The sequence below is a fragment of the Rhopilema esculentum genome, chromosome 11, assembly GCF_057945365.1.
Source record: "Rhopilema esculentum isolate cy_ngs chromosome 11, ASM5794536v1, whole genome shotgun sequence".
NCBI classification, from domain to species: Eukaryota; Metazoa; Cnidaria; class Scyphozoa; order Rhizostomeae; family Rhizostomatidae; genus Rhopilema; species Rhopilema esculentum.
Window position 1 is genome coordinate 6742999 of NC_142825.1, and position 22499 is coordinate 6765497.

Consider the following 22499-nt stretch of genomic DNA (forward strand, 5'->3'; position numbering starts at 1 on the left):
TTGCCTATATTTTGTTATGTAATTTGTGCATGTTCCTTTCTTGAATGATAATGCTCTTTCCAGGGCCTATTTTAGTGTGCAGTATTACACACTTAACGTGCAGTATTGATTTCCAAAATGTGCAGTATTGAATTTTGGGATTTGTGAAAATGTCTTTTTGCGGCTATCCCAGATTCCTGCTTTGTATAACCATCGGAAAGACTCTCTTATCAAAACTTAAAACAAAGCGAAATTCCCAGAACCAAAAGCAAAACATCTCCTGTAAATGTCAGTATTGCTGTAAATTTCGTAATTTGATCTTGTCGAAGATAAAACATTCAGTAATAATTTATCAGTTGCCCTATGATGCTCTGGACATCTAGCAGAAGCTCACTTAAAGGACAAGTGACACGCTTTTGGCGCCAAATTTTTTTCTTCTTTTAACTTAAAGTAAAATGCTGTATGAGAGTGCTGTTAAAATATTTTTCCTTTCTGATTTCATTTTCCTACTTAAAAACCCTTTTCAAATTATGGCGGGAAATGAGTCACGTGACACCGTGACGTAGATTGTGATAATTTGCTATTGCTGCTACTGCTATACAGTGCAATATCAACGTTTACAACACGTTTCTAAACGAATTCAGTTCGTCTGGACCTGTCGCGTCGTGTTTCGCAAACTCTCTATTAATGACAGGAAAATTCCGAGTTATCACAATGTACGTCATAGGGTCACGTGATAAAAAGCAAAATCGCGCCCCCTGCGCCCCCTGATTAGAATTTTTTGTTCTAAACCAGGAAAAACTTACTTCTAAATGATGATCAATAAGTTAATGAAAAGAAAAGATAGGGTGAAAAGTGTGTCACTTGTCCTTTAACTTAACTAAAATAAAGATAAAGAGCCTAATAAAACTTTTTAGTTAATAGATCACCTTTCTTCAAACAGACCCAACAACCTCTGTAATGTATCGGTCGTAAAAATTGGTATTACAGACCACTATATGACATACGGTATTAGAAAATTAAACGCTAGAGTTCATGTCAATGACGTGAAATTTAAGACAGAGTCACGCAGTTTGACAAAGTATGACCGTGACTCTTTCCTTAACGACTTGCGTAGTATTGACTGGGAGATGGCTATGCCATGTAGATCGGATGACCCAAATAAGATGGCTAGCAAGTTCTATGATCTCTTTCTCGCTGCCTTGGATGTGCATGCCCCGTTGAAAAATTGCCCGCTAAGACGAGGCATGCACATGTACCATGGATTTCTCCAAGCATCAAGAATTTGATGTGCGAGAGAGACCGTATTAAGAGACGGACTGAGAGAGATCCAGCACTTTGGCCAAGATAATAGCAGCTTCGAAACCAGGGGCGGTCTGGCGTCAAAATTGCAGGGTAGCTAGAAAACTCGAGGGCCCAGTTTAGGGCGTGGTGGGAAAAATTTAGCCACACCCACTAAAAATAATGTGGCTTAGAATGCGTTTGATTCAATAAAAATTGATAATAAAGCAATACGCTAAACAGCAGCAGTATATCAACTTTAATTCGTAAATTCGGACCCAGTTGGATATATACCTTTTCATCTCGTGTAAACAGGCTCAACTCTTTTCGAAGAAGTGCAAATGAATGAGCAAATTGGCCAATGACTTGCTCGTAATCAAGTGGAAAGTTTTCTCTCCTTTTGAAATTATCAGTAGCGCTGAATAATATTTCAAAGGAAACTTGGGTGCAGCTAAGTGTCATCAAGCATTTATACGCGTTGTAGAGGGAAGGGTGTGCTGCTAGGTGCATGTTGTATTCACTAATTTTTTTATAAAAACCAGTAAATTTAGGTTCAGGCTGACTGTTCTTAATTTTCGTAAAAATCCGAGGGTGGATTGTCCTTAATTTGTTCTTAAATTAAGAGGGTGTAAGCAGTGCGATTGCTAGCTTTTTCGCTCTTGGGAGGTGTTCAGGTATTATTTGCCAACAAAGTGAATGAGACAGCCTTCATTTGACGACAAGATTGAATATTCATCGAAAAGCAACCACACATGGCTAAGAATCCTCGTTTTGGGATAAAATGTTGTTCAAAATGCATTAAACAGTAACTCAGCCTCAGCTTGTTCCTAATTTGATCTCAACTTTTGACCAGTTTTGATGCTCATATTCTTATAAAATTGTTATATATGATAAAAGATATAAATATATATAAAAATAAAAATGAGCGTCGGTACAAAGTTTTGAATGCGCAGGGTATGCACAGTTGGCAAGCTTTTACCCTTTTGATAAAGGGTGTCGATGTCGACTTTGGGGTCATTTCTCTCTTTGTGAATCCCCACCTTAAAAGTCACAGTTTTCCTCTCCATATGTTTCTTCTCTAAGAGCTTGTTCCTTGAGATCATCTGTTTTCGGGATCTGCTGGTAGCAATTTGCAAATGCCAGCAATTCTGACATTCTTTGAACTTGAAATCTTGAAAAAAGGTCTTATTGCTCTTTTGCTTCATCTTTATGTCAACAAATCTTCCTAGCATTGTTAAATCCTGATACAGATCTCTGTAACCAGATGATAGTGACGACCCCTTTTCATCTCTCTTCTGAATTTCCTGTTTTGAATTTTACGTTATTTTCATGTACTGAAGCCCCCATCCCAATAATTGCAGCCTAAGCCTTATGTCCTGTATAATAGTGTACTTAGTGGAAATAAATACAATGAGCAGCGGCCCCCCCCCCCCCAATATGAATTTCGTTCCCACAGCACTGTCTCTGACAGTCAGATATCCTGGGCATCAGAGCCACATAAATTAGAGAGCGGAAATAGAAGATAAGAGTACGCCCATTCGCTTCTCTGCTTGGCATTCTGTTTACGCGCTCGAAATTTTGTGGCTCTGGGACCCAGGGTACGCGTAAGATTTGGGTGGTTTGAAGCGCATGTATTGGACTTGAATCGCAATATAATCAGTCTAGAGCATTAAGTATTTGAGATTAAGTTAAAAAATTTTCTCCAACGCGATCGTCACTTTGCCACCCGGGCCAGACCGCCCCTGTTTCTAGCAGTTATTTTCTTGCAATAATATAAAACATTTTGTTTTTTTTTCAAGGCATGCTTTTATTACGTTTGATTAATTCCAGTCTTGAAATTTACATAATTGATTTATAAGACCCCACAGACCTCGGCTTATTCCTTAGAATCTTAGCAATAACAGGATTTATTGCACTATTCTTTTTATCTATTTCTTTTCCAGTATTCTTTCTATCTTTTAAAAAAACACTTTTTGCATTATGATTTGCGTTTGTTATTAACTGTATATTATTTTTAAACTGTATATTGTTAAAGCTGGTTTTAGTTGAGTTTTACACGTAGGTTGATTCTATTATCTCATTTGACTCTCGATTATAGACTCTTTGACTCTCAGTAGTATTTGGAGTATTTCAAACTGAAAAATTAAGTAATTCATTACTGCAGATTTTTCAATTCATCACTGCACATTTTAAATTCATCACTGCACAAATTGGTCATCACTGCACCTTAAATTAATCCTTGTGTAAAACCCAGTTTCCTTTTCAACGCTGGTCCATTCTTCCAGAGTTTCATCTCTGAGGTGAAATAATGTTTTTCAATTCAATTTTAAACAGCTCTTATTCTGGGCCTTTTTTATCTTTTCAAGTTTTTTTATTTTTTCTTGTCATCAATGAATGCAAACAAATTTGTTCAGAATGTTGCTCAAATGAACTACGGGGAGAATTGTAACAAGCAATTTAATAACGTTTCATACAACTGTCTGCCTGTTTTTGTCCACTTTTCAATATTTCAAAAATAATTTCTTTGAAACCAAATGAAAACTTTTCCAAGCCAGTCTTCAACTTTTACTTTTGTTTTTTGCCTCAATTCTAAAAGTTAAACGTGCTATCTAAAAACAAAAAGAAAATTTTCATGATTTTCAGATAAAAATTATTATGCTTTAATCTGGAATTGATTAAACTGGGAGTTGAACTGGGCGTAATCAACAAATTGAAGACTTCAATAGCCTTGAAGACAGTAAATTGAAGACTTAGAAGTTGAAATACTTTGACCTTTGGAGTAATTGAAGTAGAGAAGAGATGATTAAATTTATTAATTTCAAGAAAATGATTCAGTGTATAGTAAATTCAGTACATATTGATTTATTTTGATATGAACGAGAAAATCTGGCAAGATTGTCCCTCAAGTGTATTTTATTTTAACTGGTATTGAGAAATTTCTGCAGCCCATGAATTGATCACATTCAATTTTTATTGGAAGAACGTCTCTTTTATCATCTAAAAACTTCAATGTCATGGAGACAAAGTCAGTCTGTCCACCTTTGATCTCAATGTCACCATTTAAACCAGTCTTTTCTTGATTTCCTGGATACTTCACTTCAATGTCTTCTAACTCTGAGCCTGCTGAAACTTTAACATTAGTCATGTGGCGACTGGCTGTAATTAAAATTCTTGTGTTTTTGTATGTTTTGCCAACTACAAAAGTATGGTTATTATCTCTGAAAAAAACCTTGTCAACATATCTTAATTGGATAGTTGGCCATGGATGTGGTATATGGCCAAAATTTCTCAAGACAATACATTGTGCTGTCCCATTTGGCACGATATCTTTGAATTGCCATAAGTTTATATGGAGCAATGCCCCCTCACAACTTGGTACATAGCTTGCACTTTGCAAAGTATTGATGGTTCTATCATTGTGTAAGTCTGCCAGAGACCATTCCACTGAATCAGGGAGCCATTTAATTGTTAGGCGATGAATCTTGCTAAATGTGGATGGAGATATGTCCAATAGTTGTTTTCCATCTCCTTCATCATTTTGGTTAGAGAAAACACCCCCTGAGGTATGCTTCCCACCAAAAGTGCCTATTTCAATATCAATTTCCTTATTATTCTGACTAGGATTATCACTATCATAAGTGAAGAATCCTAAAACAAGATTTTCCCATTGCGGCCCAGTTAAACAGCCATAAACATCAACTTGGTAAATTCCATATCCAAGTGGCACTGTAGTCTGGATCTCGGCTGATGAGAAATAATTCTTACTACATGCTGTGCTTTTAATGTCATTCCTCCTTACCCACAATCTTAGACTGTTGTCACTCCCAATTTCAATATTTTTATGGTCAAAATATGATGGTCCAGGACCAACTTTTTCCTGTTGCGAGTTTTTGCAAAACCATTTCTGGCCACACCAAGAAAAAGTTCGATTTAGGCCAGCAGCTTTTGAATATTTGATTTCCATCTCATGAAATGCGGCACCACATCAATTTCTTATTTTTTAAATGGACATCAGCAATCCAACACCATATTTCGTCCTAACAAGACCGCTATGCCGTTATGATAATCGTTATTCGTTACAGCTATACAACCATCGAAATAGTAGCGCTAATATTTCTGTGTATACAACTATACTAAACCAAATTTAATTGATAAACGTACTGCATATTTGGCGCCTAAAAAGCCTCGTTCCCACAGGCTGTTGTGTTGTTATTAATATAAAATGGCTGCCATCCACGTGGATCGCGATCCTAGTGAGATAAATGCAGAACCTCAAGGTATGCTTTAAAAATTCGATTTGGTTTAGTTTATTTACTATGCGTGCATCAGAAAATTAAAAATTGCTTTTGAAATTTCAAATCTGAACTACAGGTTGAAAGATGCACCTAAGTTAACAGTTTGATTGAAAAACATCCATTCAATTTATAAATTGAAATTTGAATTAGATTGAATGTTGATGTACTGAACTTCCTTTATTTCTTTGCCATGAATCCACGCATTGTTTACGGTACAAAAAAGGCCCTTCCCTCCATTCAAAAGGATTGGATTCCTACCTCACTAAAGAGTTCCGTTGTATATGAATTTACGTGCCAGTGTGATTCTGGCTACGCAGGACGCACTACCAAAAGATTGGAGGATAAAATAAAACAGCATGTTCCATCTAGTATTAGAAACAAAACCCATCCCCAAAGAGAACAGCCACTTCGTTCTTGCAGATCTATAAGTACTACTAAAACCTGCGATTCTGCTATCGGACAGCATTTGCTGGAAAACCCAGATTGTGCAAAAAACTATTATGGTGACATGTTTCGTATTATTAGTACAGCCCGATCGTCATTCCATCTAGCAGTTTTAAAATCTATCTACATTAGCACGAAAAAACCGCTATTGTGTAGACAAAAGGAGTTCGTTTAACCTTAGGACTCCATTGGTAACATTCTGATAGGCAAGCGGCACTGATTGGTCAACCTATACAGCCATGTGCTTGTGTTTCTGATTGGCCTATTTCGATCCACAACTAGGTATATATATTTCCTAGCGTAGAGTTTTCGATCTATGTTCTGACGTTTTAAACTCTGAAGAGTGTCAGACGAAAAGCTTTAGTTTACTAAATGTTTGCTTTTTTCAAAGCCATTTTCATGTACTGAACTTTATAAAAACCGACGTTGCTAAAACGAGGAACAAGCGGAACAACCTAGTAACAAGCGGAACAACCCAGTAACAACCCAGGAACAAGCGGAACAACCCAGTAACAACCCAGGAACAAGCAGAACAACCCAGTAACAAGCGGAAATGTGAAGTTATTGTTTTGTAAATAACACATGGAGGCGTTTATAAGCCAACTCTCTCAAGTTCGTGTGGGCTAGCATGTGCACTATCAAGAGGCCGTCAAACACTTCCGTTATGTAATTTTTTGGCAGTTCGCGGCCATTTTCCCTCCTTTTCACACAACCGTACATAGTTTGATGGATCAGAAAACCTGTCGTTGTGGTTTTTCACTCGAATCAAACACCAACATAGCAAGGCAAGGGCTGGTACACAAAAAGCCCAAATTGAGGGGTCGAAAATTGAGGTGGGGGATAATATTTAGAATATATTAATGGCAACCGAAGGGGCAAAAGGACCGGGGGGTGTGGGGGTGTCACACCTCCCCGATAGTATCTCAATGAGAAATTTCAGGTAAAATCTCAATAAACTAACAACAAATGTTGCCAAGTTTGTACGAGAAATAATCAGACAAGGCAAAAAATTGGAAATTCTCCTGTGAACTGAATCAAAACTCCATTTCTAGGCATAGATTTTTACTCATTACTTTTGATTGTACACTATTAATTGTCGCATTTTTTTATGTTCAAAATACAGTCACACAAAAATGAAAAAAATAGAATGATATCTATAAACCTACATTTTCAGTAGAGATTCTTCCGAGTTTCTTGTGAGTTAATAACAATCTTAAAAAGTACGTCTATTGGGATGAAGATAGATTTCAAAAATTAATAAACGAGGAAGAGGGCCTCTTCAGTTTTCAACTTCAGAGTAAGCCTTTATTTGATTTGCATTTAAACATCTCTATACGGCAATCTGGCACTAGACCCCCTTCCCCCCTTAGAAATTTTTTCTATGCCTGTTTAATGCCTTCACGGAGGCCTTTAGACATAGGGGGTAAATTTATTGAAAATAGCAAAAGTATGCAAAAAAGACGATTGCAAGAAATGACTAGAAGAAATGTTCTAAAACGCATTTTGAGCTACCATAAAAGCTCTATTAAGCCCCCCTCTCTATTAAATCCCCCCCCCCTCTCTAGCCTTTGATGTCAAACACAGAAAACATACGCATTTAACCATTGTATTTTTCATGAAACTGAGTTGATATTAACGTTTGAAAAGTTGTTGTAGCAGTAACTATATAAACTTTTCTTGTTATATTAATGTTGTAATTACGTTAGAGGCCATCTTGGCCTAGATACCTTTTTAATAAAAAAAGCAAGTAACCTGTTTACTCCATTGTTGTTAATTTCAAATATTTATTGTTTATTTCTCTTACAACTTATGATTTGGATTAAAGAAGAAGTCAACTTTCCGCCTCAGTAAAATTATTTCTGGGCAAACCATCAGTTTCTCGTAGGCACATCAATGCCATTTTCTCCCCAGGCGATTGAATGGCGCAGTATCGTGAACTAATGATGGCAAGGTGACAAACACGCAACCAATGTTTGGCGTTTTCATCATCATCATAAAAAAAATTAAGTTATCTAAATACACTTAGTTGAAGAGCCATTCTTACATCAGCTATTTACGTTAATCGAGTGCTTCTTCTTACAAACATAATAAGCAACAATTTACAGCAGATTAAACAACAGTAGCAACATAAAAAATGCGACAATTAATAGTGTACAATCAAAAGTAATGAGCAAAAATCTATGCCTAGAAATGGAGTTTTGATTCAGTTCACAGGAGAATTTCCAATTTTTTGCCTTGTCTGATTATTTCTCGTACAAACTTGGCAACATTTGTTGTTAGTTTATTGAGATTTTACCTGAAATTTCTCATTGAGATACTATCGGGGAGGTGTGACACCCCCACACCCCCCGGTCCTTTTGCCCCTTCGGTTGCCATTAATATATTCTAAATATTATCCCCCACCTCAATTTTCGACCCCTCAATTTGGGCTTTTTGTGTACCAGCCCTTGCCTTGCTATGTTGGTGTTTGATTCGAGTGAAAAACCACAACGACAGGTTTTCTGATCCATCAAACTATGTACGGTTGTGTGAAAAGGAGGGAAAATGGCCGCGAACTGCCAAAAAATTACATAACGGAAGTGTTTGACGGCCTCTTGATAGTGCACATGCTAGCCCACACGAACTTGAGAGAGTTGGCTTATAAACGCCTCCATGTGTTATTTACAAAACAATAACTTCACATTTCCGCTTGTTACTGGGTTGTTCTGCTTGTTCCTGGGTTGTTACTGGGTTGTTCCGCTTGTTCCTGGGTTGTTACTGGGTTGTTCCGCTTGTTACTAGGTTGTTCCGCTTGTTCCTCGTTTTAGCAACGTCGTTATAAAAACCATTACTTGATTAAAAAATTCAAACATCAGAATAGTAGTTGCCACTTTAAATCGTAGTTATAATCCAATAAGATATCACCAGGCCGAAATAAGCCATTTTTAATGATATTATGTCACTTGATTAGGCTAATCACAAAGTTTCATGTTTGCTTCATCATCAATCAATCTATAACACAATAAGTCAAAAATACAGTAGGCCTAATTAAATTCTTTTAGATTTACTTAGCCTTAGCTTTTGTAATTACAATTCTATAGAATTATGTGCCAACACTGTGAACACAATAACATCAAACTGATGACGGACAAAGCTAAAGCCAAATGAACAAGGTTATTCACATGCTTTTGTTCAAAATATAGATTAATCAACTTAACTTTACCGCAAATACTGAGCATTGCCTTAGCATTTTGCTAAATTCATTAAAGGAAATTAAGCTGGTCACTGTAAAATGATAAGATGGGAGGAGTCTCAGCTAGAGAACCAGTAACTCAACCAGCCCTGACAGGTGAAAGAGTTACTTTCAAAGATCCTCTTTAAAAGCAATCTTGCTTACTAAATCAAAGAGAATCTTTGAGAGTACCTAAAAAAGGAAAAATAGCACCATCTCAAAGAAAATTGTAAACATAATCTTTTTTCAAAAAAGGTTATGTTACCAATAGGCCACAGAAGTAGAGAGGACCCTAATAATTTCCAGAATGTACTTAGAACTATGCAGTATCTTCCTTACCTTGACTTTCAGCATGTTGAGCTCCCCTTCAAAAAAATTTCACCCTCCCCCCTCCTCGCTTTCATAATCTATTTCTTATTTCAAATGTTGATCAGAATAAGGTCGTTTATTGTCAAAACAATTTTTTTTCAAATTTGAATGACATTTGACAAGACAAAACCTTAAGAGGCATGGAGTCAGGAACCAAAATCCCCAAAATTATTTCCAGATTCTAGAATGATGTAAATTTCAAGGCTATAAAATTTGGGATCAGGTGCTCAATTTTTTTGCTTGGCTCAACACTTAACCTTTTGTAAATGTTTTAATCTCTATGAAGTCACATGGAAATAACTTTCTTACTATTTATCCACTGGTAACAATTTTGCCCAATTCAATTGTGCTGTACTATCAGTGACATCACAAAAGAGAATGATGACAGAGGATTTGCTTCATTTTCCTTTGTCTGAAAACATTCATAGAGAGTGTTTAGATCTAGTTTTTTAGCAGCACTCTAGTTTGCTATTGTTTCCTTTCTTCCCCCGCCTTCCTTGTTCTCTAGCCTTTGAGCAAATATTCCACCGCTTTTTTGTGTATGTTTTCCGAAAGTTGCAGAAAGAAATGGTTCAACATACTAAAAAAGAACAAATGTTTAATCTCAAGCAGCATGGTCTTCTCAAACACAAGTCTGTTTTAACAAAAGCTCTTTCCAGCAACAGGAAGATAATGTTTTATTTAAACAACTGAACACCTGTATAAAGTATAAAGTAGTGTTTACAGAACCAACTTAAAGAAATCAGATTTTGTAGAAAGCTATATATGAGTAGTTAAAATGAAGGCAAAGTTAAATGGTTGCATATCAACATAACAGCAAGTGAAAACGTTTTTCTGCCAATTAGCTGAATTGCTCATGTTTTGGCAATTAAAATGATCAAAAGTCACTTCAACGAGCCAGGTGACGTCTTTTTTCCAGAATGACATCCATCAAACATACTTTTTATGCTCTGTGAAAAGCCTTTTCTATCAAGAAGACAGCTAAATTTATCGAAAAAAAGAATGAAATGCTTCTAGAAGTTTAGGAAATGGTATCCTAGTGTTTCTGCTAACCACGCTGACTTTCCAGAGACATGTATGCCTACCTGTTACATGATTCAAACATCAAAAGAAGTCCATTAGGAATTTTCCCAAGTGTTCCGTGGCTTATGAGAAGCTATCTTGCTCTTTTGATTAAAATCAAATATTGATTGTTTATGCATTGGTGCTTCTGTTATTTGGGGGATCGTTATAACTGGATCTCACTGTACTCTGAAGGGTTTGCTTTCTTGCTCAAACAGTAACTGTTATGAAGTTTGTGAATAATTATGCTTAACTCACTTAGTCCTTCTATACTGTTTCAGACTATTGTGTGTTGGGGACAAATTAACTTGAAGAACTCACCGTTCCTTCCATTCTTTTAACTTTGCCTGAACCTGAAGGAAATTTTCACTTATGTTCTAAAATATTTTGTTTCAAACCTTGCTATTTAACTGGTAATTGTTTAGATTTTTTGCATAATCGTTTATTGGCTTCGTACTTTAAAATCTAAAACTTTCGGACGGAAAATTGCGAGAAAAATAACTTCAGACAAAAAACTTTGGGACAAACACTTTTTGGATCATATAAATGTTTATGCTAAAACAAGCTATAATTTTACGTTAATCAATCATGGAAACTGATACCGATGCAATACAAAAGCCAAACAAATGGACAAACTAAGAGCAACATTTATAACTAGCATTGCAATCAAAGCAACGAAAAAATGACACCTGTAGCAACAAAGGCAAAGTTTTTTCCGAAAATTGATTCCCCCGATCTTTTCCATTTGAATGTATCTTAAAGGTATGATTCTCTGTAATTTAAACGGTATTGAGTTGGAATTAAATCATTAAATCTTCAGTTTGTGCCTTGTATTTAATGATTTCATGTCAAGTTTTTTTCCCTCGTGGATTGTAGGATATTTTCTTATTTGAATTGCCTAAACAATTTAGCAAAGTACAGATTCTAAAATACCAATTAATGTGATTTTACCTTTCAAGGTGGAAGCATTTTTCGCCATTATTTTTGGTTTCTTTAAGGAGTGCTTGATATTTGCTAACATTTTGGACATATTTTTGTGATATAAAACTTTATCTTTGTTTTTGTGTTACTTTTAAAGTCGATCAAAGTTGATATTATGAACCGTTTCTTTCACTGACTGGTGCCCAACTTAATTGCCCTTGCACCAATATTCTTATAAAAATATGCTTATGGGAGGAACCTCTTTTCAGGTTTTGCCCAAGTAGCTAAAAATCCTTAAAATATCTCATTATTGAAGGAATCTTTTTGTCGCAATATTCCGAAATTGGGAAACTTTTTCGATTGATTTAATTTGCAAGAAACTTACCTGTTCGCAATTTTGTCCTTTTGTTGAAATAAGAGAAAAACTGCGCAAAGAATTATTTCTCCATTTTTTCCCTTTTGGGGAGAAGAAGTCATTTGGTATACTACAGCTACTCACTGTTTTAGAGTATTAGTTGTTAAAAACCTTTTTCGTTAGTCTCCTTTCCTATAAATTAGTTGTGTACCGCTTGGTTTTTCCTTGTTTTTTTGCATTTCTTGTATGTATGTATATACAAGCTACATTTGTAAGCAATTTGTGTTAATTTCTATTAAAAAACATCCTTTCAGAGCACGGATTGAAACCAAGTGGGAAAGGTCTTTTATGCTTTTTACTGCTAAAAGGAGAATTGTGTACGTTGTATTGTCGTATTTTTAGCCGATTGAAAGCCAAGTTAAAGCAAATTATCTTGTCAGTGGTGTATTTTGGTGGACACTTTGTTTGATGTGACCATTATTTTGATAAGAGAATCAAGATTTTTGAACATTTGCTAAATAATGTCCCCTGTGTCATCTAAATTTTTTTATATAACTTGAAAACGGAGTGATTTGCAATAAGACGTTTATTTGTTTGGGAACCCACTCTACAAATCTTCTAGGAGAAAGTTTGATGCCTGATCAAATATCTTCATACTTTTAGCTTGAAATAATTCGAAATTTTCTTCTGTTTTACCGTATAAAATGTTAGTTTAATTGTCTCTTGGAGATTAAGATGAAATACGATAAAATGCTCATTTTTTGACATAGTGTTTACAAGGGTTTATGTTTTAAAAACAATTCATATTCTGTTCCCACAAAAGATACAAAAGATTCAACAACCTTTCAAATCGTTCTCAAATGATATAGTGCTTGGTGGGCTAATGAAACCTCGACGAATTTATATTTGTGTAAGCATTTATATATCATGTAAGCATATCTCGTCATTAGTCTGGCTGCAAAATGACTCCTCCCCGTTATTTGCGTTCCTGTAGTTGGAAGCAAATTTGTAAAGGATTTGAAATTGTCCTCTATGCCGCTATTTCTAGAAGTTTCTAAAATTTAATCATAAAGTATAACCAGGAAGTCCTATTTGCCAAGCCTTAACAGCATAACGCTAGACGCTTTGCTCTTGTCGTGTCTAGGTCATGCTGAACTGATAGAATCCAGACTGTCTGAGAACTCGCAATACTTGATAAGGAATCTTCTAGTAATCTCGCTTCAAATTGTGATGTGTCTCAAGAATGTGTGTTGGGACCAGTGCTCTTTTTACTGCTCATTAGTGACATGCACCAGTCTATTGATAGATTTTCATTAAGCGCGACTATATACATTCTCTTTTTATAGCTTAGTTTAGGAAGATATAAGAAATATGATCGATGTCAAGAACAACAACTTGCCCTTGAAAAGAAAAACCTACATGACATCAGGCTATACATGGCAATGCAATCTTGAAATACAGTCTAGAACGTGTCTACGATAAAAGCAATGATAAAAATGAAGTTCTATGATTGGATATTTCATCAGTAACAACAGATTCAAGAACCATTTTTGCATTATCTAAAACCAATATTTTTGATGGTCGGTAGTAACAAAATAAGGCAATGATTTACTTTGTTTATCTTCTTATCTAAATAATTTATCTTCTTATCTTCTTTACCTTGAAGTTAAAAGCTGAATTTTTTAGGCGGGCGTTTCCACATTTTTCCAGTCACCCGAAGGGTGTGGCACAAACAATCCAATCACCGGGTTTTCGGAGTTTTATTTTTCGTTTTTATTTTAATTGTGGATAATGTTTCATATCTAAATACCATAAAAAATCAGTGATTTGTATTTTTACTTTTCTTTCACGACTATATAATTTCCGTAAAAGATTTGCTGATTCCTCAATACAGCTAAATGTATGCACTAATATATTATGATTTTCTCTACTTTCAAGTTCCCTCTGATTGATTGATCTTCATTTATTGTTTCATCTATCTATATCCTTCCAAAACGAATCATTCTTCAACAATTGAAGCGCTTTTCTCTTTATAGAACAACTCTATTGCTTTAGCTCAATATCCAAATTAGGTTTGCGTAGTAAAATGTAGATAGCCTCGATATATGATATTTCTGACTGTCTTCTTCATCCTTTGCAGTTACTGAAGTCTAGCGTCCAACCTTTAAACGTAGATACGTAATATATCGCTTGGAGCTGTAACGTAAACATTCCTGAATATTATTTTTTTCTGGAAAACCGAAATTTGAGCATTCTCTTTTCTTTCAGGTGAAGATCTGCCAAAACCCACCATCTTCGACTAACTGTCTGGCGTTGGAGTCATTTAAAGGTGGACTTTCAAATGGAAATGATCCCAGAGCGTTTTTATTGAAAATACACCATTATGCTTCAACTTAAAATACAATACTCCAATTTGATTAGGCTCCACTGGCCAGGTTCGGCAAATGGTTTCAACACGAGATCATGAGATTCGTTCGAGTATGCTTTTTTCTTTGATGCCTAGACTTGGTTAGCATTGATATAGATTGCTGCATAGTAAATTTGTCACGTGGAATAAAATGTGCCAGTCAATCCCTGCAACATGATACATAAAGAAGCATTGAAACAAAGGAGCACCACACGTACGTTCCATAAAGTGATAGAAATGCAGATGCATGTATGGCTATTAAAGCTCCAAGGGAACACTCCCCATTTTGAACCGTTATGCCCCTCCCTTTGCTCCCACATTTCAATTTCTCCCGACGCCCCCGGGTGGGTACGTGTCATCTGCTGTAGATATATTCTGCAGCTTTTATACTGCCCCCTATTTTAAATACGTCTATCCACATGGTTCCGACTAAGGTGTCAGTACAAGAATTCTGTCTTGGAAGATTGCTGAATTTTAAATAAGTCTTATTCAAAGATTGGATTTGAATTTATGTTTGCTGCGCTGTCTGTCATAATCACATAATTTGTTCTTGCAAATATTGTAAATTTTAAATCGTTTTCAATTTAGTTAAAAATACTATTTATAGGGTAGTCCCCTCTCCCTTGCCTGACAGCGTCATTATCCGAGCAAATGCTGCGATAAAGGTGAAGAGCGTGTTGCTGTCAACCCCCTAGTGCACCCCTAGATCCAGAAAGGCACCTTTTATCAACATGAATACATTCCTTTTATAAATTTCAAAAAATTTTCCATGACATTGGGTATTCAAAGCTTCTTAAATTTTCATTTTTTTGGCGGTGGATTGAAAACATCAAAACTGTGAATTGACTTTATTCAATTTTCTGTGCAAAAGTCGATTAATAGCATTCCACCTTATATATATAGATATACTAGCTGAGATTTAAGGATTTTCACAAACTGAAGCAGTGCATGATAATCGTCTTTTTTAACAGTACATGGCAAGATTTTTTCCCAATATAAATATTACAGCAGATTGTAAAATCTAGATTACTTGGAATTTATCAGCCAGCACTGGGAGTTCAGTTTAAAAAAGGTGTCTAATTCTGCAAAAACTCCGCAATGTTGACGCAGCAAGAAGCCAGGAGCTCATAGGAAATATCGAGCGGAGACACAACACACTCAAAAACATGAATAATATGATTATAGAGATGGAAGCCCGTATCTTATATGAAAGGTGCTTTCATTTCAAGATTGCTATTGTCAAAAAAACAAGGCACTACACGTTTTTTTTATAAGAAAGCATTTTACAAGAAAGTTGTGTTCGGTTCTTCAAAACGTTAAGAAAGGGCTGGGTCTTTGAAACCTAAGAAAGTTGACAAATTTAGATATTCAAAGTTTCAAAGGAAATTGCTGTGCAAGAGTGAAATATTTCAACAAACAGTAATGTGCTGAACAGGAAACGACGAATACAGTATGACGTTGAGGGTTTTTGAGAAAAATAGCATATTTATAGCATTTCATCTTTTCCATCACTGCGCATGCCTAGTAGCGTAAAAGTTTCCAATTTTACGTTAAGAAAGTGTTCAGTAAGTTTTAGTGCTGAAATAAGGAAAAAGCTAAGAAAGGCTGAGGGCTAGGCTGAAAAAAACTTTCTTTTAAAAAAACGTGTACGACTATTGTCAAAAAAAACAAGGCACTACAGAAATTTTCCCCAGTTGAAGTTATGGGAAGTTGGACAATTGTCGATAAAGATCCCATCACTGTGTTGTCAATCTTTAAAGACAGAATTGCTTGATATTTTTATTGTTATCATGATTGAGTTATTTGATGTTCGCATACTGGAATCCCGAAGTAGTTTCAAGACATACTTTAACGCTCCCTTTTTCCCTACCTAGGTAATTGAGCTGTTCCAACCTTTCCTTACTGTAAGAAAATCAAAGGTAAAGGCGAGAATCTGCAAACATTACGATTCCATATTTAGCTAAGAATTACTTTCAAAAAAAGAAATAAGCCTTCCAAAAGATTTTTTCTAGGTAAACGTCTTGCCAATTAAATTGTTACCGAAATTCAGCATTGCTCAAAATACAAGCGTTATCTTCCAATAACGCTCAGGATACAAGCTTCCAAACAATCATTCGACGATTTAAATCATTGGGAGTCATATTCTGCTTTAAAGAAACCTTCTCATTTTGTCACAAAAGGTTCGGGTCCTGAAGCACTACATTTGCCCCCCACCAACGATCGTAAACACTAGCAACTCGACTTTCCGCAACTTTGCATTGTCATGTGCCAATCGAAAGTGATACACTGCAAACAAAACCTTTGTTACTCAATTCTGCTTTTTGTTTAGTAGTCTCCAATGATTTTGTTTAACACTACTTCAATTGCCCCCAAGTATATTGTTGTCGTATTCCAATCGCTCCAAACCAAATCATTTGCTAATTACAATTCCGATAGCCCCCACCCACCTCCCAATTATTTGTGCAGTAATACTTAGATCGCTACCAATAATTTATCTATTACTACTCCGATTGCCACCAACTATTTTGTTTACTAATACTTCAATGGCTCCCTATCCAATCACTCCGATCTCAAGTAGCTCCAAATTTCTTGTCTATTACTGCTTTGAACGCTACTAATTAACTCTGAAAACATAAGTTCCTTTTCCAGCATTCTTAGAACTGTATCGTAAACAGCTAACGGACTTGCAAGGATAAATTGAACTTCACGCAAAGCTTGCAACCATTATTTAATCATTAAAAGTTTGGCAAGCGACGACTTCCTTCAAATTTTATTACATGAATGCTGTGACACAAAATAAAAAGGAACTCTGATTACATTCGACTATGATAATGACTACTGATTAAGGCAAAGGGTGAATCTCCTCAGTGCAGCCTTTAGAAAAAGCAACAGCCTTTAGAAATCAGCTATTGAATTTCTTTTGTACAATGTGAGAAGTCTTTGTTACGCTCGTTTTTGCATAAACTTATTTTTCGTAGCTCTGTTTTTCAGCCGATTTAGTTTTCCTAATGTACGATGATAAACTGACACCTGAGTGAATGGTTGTATTTTCTGTGTATTTTTTCTGTTTTTCTTTGCAATGATAATCGACATTTTCTGTGAGCCGGCTCTGACATTCCTCTGTTTACACAAAGAGAGCCTTTTGTCTCAGATTGAATGGCCAGTGTTTCAGGTAAAAGTTACAATTTTGGCGAAAGTATAAGCTTGATGGTAAAATGGGTTACACCACAGGATGCAGAATATTATTCCCTTTCTTTTGGTGTTTTCAAAAAATAAATTGGACCATGTTTGCCGAAGTTATTCAACTTTTTATCAATTTTTGGCGAGGGGGATTCAGGTTTGCACAAAGCAGTTCAGAAAAAACAATAGGCTTGTGATTCCCAGAGTTTCTAAAGATCTCGGTTTTTGGCGATTTTCTCCTAAACCATAATTCATATGAACCTATGGGTAAATTCAGTCGACGCGCCGTACGATGCTCGATTTTTTGAGCCGTTTCCCGTATTTTTAGGACGAGATTTAGCAAAGTTATTAAGGATTTTGTCTCCAAAATCGCCAAAAAACGGTTTTTTGGACTTTAAAAATCGAAAAAAGCCGTTAAAAATTCGCTGATACTTTCTAAAAATCGAGCCAAAAATGGCCTAAATTCTGATATATAGCTTTCTCTATTTGAAGCTCGTGTTGCTTTTTAAAATCGATTTTTCCGAAAAGTGCACTTTTCAAATTTTCTCAAATTTGCATCGCAGCGTCCAGGCCTGGCCAAAGCCGTTGCTGCGATGGCGACTTATACTTTCTACTTAAAAACGGTATTTTCTTGAAGTTTTAAAGCGGGGGTAAGCTTTTTACATGCTAAGCAAACTGTTTTAAGTCGATTTAGATGCAATTACAGTGTAATCGCTTGATTTTAAATCATTTTGAAAAACTTCAGTACATGTCACTAGCCGCCCGTAGCCCGGTCACCTTTAATGGAGAGAACCACACGAATATCGCTCTTTATTCGCATATCAAGAGCGTTAATCATTTAACAGCCGTTTACACACTCTCTTCTTGCATGTTGAATCTGTTTAATCTTTTACAAAGTGATTAATTGCAACAAAATCTTTGCAACTTCACTTTTCCTCGATATGAAGGTCTGGGAATCCCCTTCCTTAGGTATATTCAGGCTTGCAAACTTTCTATTGTCTTACCGAGTTACCCTTTGGTTTTTGCCCTTCTGAGGCTTTAATATCAATATGATTGAGAGAAATAGAGCATAGATGCAGTTATTTATCGACTCAAACGCTTAAAAAGCGAATATCGAGCGATTTTCGTGTGTTTTTCTCCATTAAAGCAGATCGGGCGACGGGCGGCTAGTGACATGTACTAAACTTTTTCAAAATGTCACTAGCCGCCCGTCGCCCGATCTGCTTTAATGGAGAAAAACACACGAAAATCGCTCGATATTCGCTTTTTAAGCGTTTGAGTCGATAAATAACTGCATCTATGCTCTATTTCTCTCAATCATATTGATATTAAAGCCTCAGAAGGGCAAAAACCAAAGGGTAACTCGGTAAGACAATAGAAAGTTTGCAAGCCTGAATATACCTAAGGAAGGGGATTCCCAGACCTTCATATCGAGGAAAAGTGAAGTTGCAAAGATTTTGTTGCAATTAATCACTTTGTAAAAGATTAAACAGATTCAACATGCAAGAAGAGAGTGTGTAAACGGCTGTTAAATGATTAACGCTCTTGATATGCGAATAAAGAGCGATATTCGTGTGGTTCTCTCCATTAAAGGTGACCGGGCTACGGGCGGCTAGTGACATGTACTGAAGTTTTTCAAAATGATTTAAAATCAAGCGATTACACTGTAATTGCATCTAAATCGACTTAAAACAGTTTGCTTAGCATGTAAAAAGCTTACCCCCGCTTTAAAACTTCAAGAAAATACCGTTTTTAAGTAGAAAGTATAAGTCGCCATCGCAGCAACGGCTTTGGCCAGGCCTGGACGCTGCGATGCAAATTTGAGAAAATTTGAAAAGTGCACTTTTCGGAAAAATCGATTTTAAAAAGCAACGCGAGCTTCAAATAGAGAAAGCTATATATCAGAATTTAGGCCATTTTTGGCTCGATTTTTAGAAAGTATCAGCAAATTTTTAACGGCTTTTTTCGATTTTTAAAGTCCAAAAAACCGTTTTTTGGCGATTTTGGAGACAAAATCCTTAATAACTTTGCTAAATCTCGTCCTAAAAATACGGGAAACGGCTCAAAAAATCGAGCATCGTACGGCGCGTCGACTGAATTTACCCATAGGTTCATATGAATTATGGTTTAGGAGAAAATCGCCAAAAACCGAGATCTTTAGAAACTCTGGGAATCACAAGCCTATTGTTTTTTCTGAACTGCTTTGTGCAAACCTGAATCCCCCTCGCCAAAAATTGATAAAAAGTTGAATAACTTCGGCAAACATGGTCCAATTTATTTTTTGAAAACACCAAAAGAAAGGGAATAATATTCTGCATCCTGTGGTGTAACCCATTTTACCATCAAGCTTATACTTTCGCCAAAATTGTAACTTTTACCTGAAACACTGGCCATTCAATCTGAGACAAAAGGCTCTCTTTGTGTAAACAGAGGAATGTCAGAGCCGGCTCACAGAAAATGTCGATTATCATTGCAAAGAAAAACAGAAAAAATACACAGAAAATACAACCATTCACTCAGGTGTCAGTTTATCATCGTACATTAGGAAAACTAAATCGGCTGAAAAACAGAGCTACGAAAAATAAGTTTATGCAAAAACGAGCGTAACAAAGACTTCTCACATTGTACAAAAGAAATTCAATAGCTGATTTCTAAAGGCTGTTGCTTTTTCTAAAGGCTGCACTGAGGAGATTCACCCTTTGCCTTAATCAGTAGTCATTATCATAGTCGAATGTAATCAGAGTTCCTTTTTATTTTGTGTCACAGCATTCATGTAATAAAATTTGAAGGAAGTCGTCGCTTGCCAAACTTTTAATGATTAAATAATGGTTGCAAGCTTTGCGTGAAGTTCAATTTATCCTTGCAAGTCCGTTAGCTGTTTACGATACAGTTCTAAGAATGCTGGAAAAGGAACTTATGTTTTCAGAGTTAATTAGTAGCGTTCAAAGCAGTAATAGACAAGAAATTTGGAGCTACTTGAGATCGGAGTGATTGGATAGGGAGCCATTGAAGTATTAGTAAACAAAATAGTTGGTGGCAATCGGAGTAGTAATAGATAAATTATTGGTAGCGATCTAAGTATTACTGCACAAATAATTGGGAGGTGGGTGGGGGCTATCGGAATTGTAATTAGCAAATGATTTGGTTTGGAGCGATTGGAATACGACAACAATATACTTGGGGGCAATTGAAGTAGTGTTAAACAAAATCATTGGAGACTACTAAACAAAAAGCAGAATTGAGTAACAAAGGTTTTGTTTGCAGTGTATCACTTTCGATTGGCACATGACAATGCAAAGTTGCGGAAAGTCGAGTTGCTAGTGTTTACGATCGTTGGTGGGGGGCAAATGTAGTGCTTCAGGACCGGTGGCGGAAATTATGGGGGTATGGGGGCTTGGGCCCCCTAATCAACGATGTCGTCGGAATATTCGGGCTTTCGTCGGATAATTGAGAGGCGTTTAACATATCGAAATTACTCCAAGAAATTGTTGTGAAAAGAGGTTTTAAGCTAATCTAGGAGGCATAATTGCCAAATTTTCTGCTCGCTTGGTTCGCAGGTGATCTACACTTTCCCTTTCTATCCTAGGGGGCTTCTGAAATCTCTCTGTGCCTTTTTGGCAGAATATGAACAAAGCATAGCTGATGAAATATTAGCCAGTATTAGATAATCAAACATACAATATATGACCAAAATAAAAACTGTTTGTGTATTGTATATCTAAATTCAATTCAATTACAATCATGTTGTTATCATGAACGACTTGCCAAAAATGTAATCGGTCGACCTCTTCTATCATCAATTGTTTTAGATGAGATATCGATCTTGATATTAAAAATCATAAGTGGATTGCTCTTGCTACTTAGTTATGGCGTGGTCAGCAAAAATTTCTAGAGGGTCCCGCTAAAAAATCACCTTTTTTCATCAAAATTTGCAGTTTCCTTAAAATTAGACATGACACAAGATGTTATCTTGTCGGAAAATCATAGGCCTGGGCCCCTCAGATGGAACCCTGAACTTCCCACTGTTCAGGACCCGACCATTTCCATTGCTGTTTCACTTTTCAGTTGCCTAGGTTGGCCTGTTTTGAAAGACAATTGACTTTTTAGCCGTTTTATCACGCTCTCTGGCTACTTGCAGAGCGGTTGTAATGAGGTTGGAATTGTGAAGACTGTTTTCAGATGCTCTTTTTTAGGACATTGCTCGCTAAATGGATCCTCTAACCCTCTAAAGCTACCAAAATGTTAGACAAATTGTCTATGACGATAGAAGCTTTTACCAACGAATTTTTCCTTCTAACAAGTTACCACAAAAAATACAATAGTAAAGGAAACGGGATATAAATCTGATTAAGAATGTCCTCACCTTCATTAAAATACAGTTTGAGCTATGACTTGTTTCATTGCAATGTCCAGGTAAAGAGGAAAAATTTGCAATAAATCGCTGCCCTGGATCGCCTCATGGAGGGCAGACAGAGGGACTAGAAGGGAGGAGTACCAAACTTGAATGACGACATCACATCGAGCACATTAATTGCAATGCCCTTTCCAGTTATCAAGAGGAAGATTACTTTCCATTAGCTAATGTTTCTAAACGTTATAATGTCAATGCATTATTAATTTTTAAGTGCTAGCAAGGACATACAGGTATCTTTTATGGCGCTCCCATTTCTTGGAATTTAACAAGGGCGTAACAAGAATCTTTTTTATAGCAGGAAATAGCATAGGGTATTAAAGGGCCGTATAGCGGCCAACTTCATGAGCTAGAGTCTTGCCCCAAAATATCCTTAAGTTGAGCATTTTTTCGTCTTTCTCTAAAACTCATATAGAGGCACAATCAAATTTGAAGATTCAAATACGAATCTGGTTATCTTTCTTATTCGATTCGTACATCTCACTAACTTTAAGCCTCTATTTTGCTGTAGAATTTATTCTATGAAAAGTGTGTATAGCAAGAAAACATCAGTTATCTCTTATGTCGAGGCAAATGGCAACAAT

General features: G+C 36.1%; 1 long non-coding RNA gene across 1 annotated transcript in view; it reads left to right on the forward strand.

The window, feature by feature from the left end:
- Positions 1-17363, forward strand: part of LOC135694189 (uncharacterized) — a 69598-nt gene extending 52235 nt beyond the window's left edge. The window contains exon 5 of the long non-coding RNA XR_010517139.2: positions 14186-17363. This is a non-coding gene — a long non-coding RNA (uncharacterized LOC135694189). The remainder of the gene's footprint in view (positions 1-14185) is intronic.
- Positions 17364-22499: the final 5136 nt, after the last annotated feature.